Below are 1213 nucleotides of genomic sequence, written 5' to 3'. Positions count from 1 at the left end.
ATGAAGATAGGGCAGCGGCACGTGGGGAGCTAGCATCGGCAGCGCCCGGTCCAGGGTAGCCGGAGGCCCTGCGAAGAAGAAGGCAGCGGCTGCGGATCTCTGCACAAGGAGGGAGGAAGGGAAAGGGAGGGAGAGGGGGAAGGGAGAGGGAGGATGGGATGGAGACAGGGCAGCGGCGCGTGGGGAGCTAGCATCGGCAGCGCCCGGTCCAGGGTAGCCGGAGCTCGCCGGAGGTGAGAGAGAAAGGCTGTGAGGTAGGAGAGAGAGGTGGGTGATTTTTCCCTTTTCTTTTTTTATTTCTCTGTTTTGTTCGGGTCCCACATGTAAGTGACATGTGAAGCTTGGGGCAAAATGTCCAGTAAACACTCCGTAAACGGTCAAACCCCTTTGACCAGACGAAAACGGAGCGGAAGGGTATTTCTGTAAGGGCACCTAACGGCGGAGCGGCATTTTTGAGCAGGCTTTCGAATTAGGGGCAAATGTGAGTAGTGGGTTCGAGTTAGGGACACAGATGTAAAAGACCCTAGATAATAACTACAGAGGAGTCGCAGACAGGAAAAAATACAAAACGAGTATCAATGCCAACTCAAATAATATTATGTCATTTTTAAATAAAAACTGTACACAAACCAAGCAGTGCACTCCAAATGCATGATCTTAGTAAAGAATCTGATATTCGAAAAAGCGAGAAAAGTAAGGAAACTGATCAGATGGATATAAATCATATAGTGGAGAGAAAAGTGAGTAGAAAGAGGATTCTGTAAAACCGTAAATACACATAACACAGGCGATCAGGCATTATTAATTTTTCGGCGTGGATGTGTCTTACATTCATTATAATGTATAATTAAAAACAAACCTAATAGTTGTTTGAAATAGATAAAACTTTGAAAAAAACATATATGCTAAGTTAAAACTATACAAATACAATATATAAGCTATAAGAGAAACCTTATAAGGACTCTTTGCGATTGTTGCAACATTGGGTTTGTTTGGTAAAAGATTGGTGTTGCTTTGATATATCATGACCATGTTGTGAATGATAGTACAAAATAATTTACTACAAATCTAGCCGCGCAAATGCGCGGGTGCACACGCTAGTTCAATTAATGCCATGAAAATAGCAAACCAACTCAAAAAGTGGCAAGTTTTTAGCACGGGGCTTCCAATAGCGTCTATTTCTCATGGAAAAAGTTTCAAGTTCAAAATATTT

This window comes from Triticum aestivum, chromosome 2B, assembly GCF_018294505.1.
Source record: "Triticum aestivum cultivar Chinese Spring chromosome 2B, IWGSC CS RefSeq v2.1, whole genome shotgun sequence".
NCBI lineage: Eukaryota > Viridiplantae > Streptophyta > Magnoliopsida > Poales > Poaceae > Triticum > Triticum aestivum.
The sequence above is the reverse complement of the archived record's forward strand: the minus strand, read 5'-3'. Positions refer to the sequence as shown.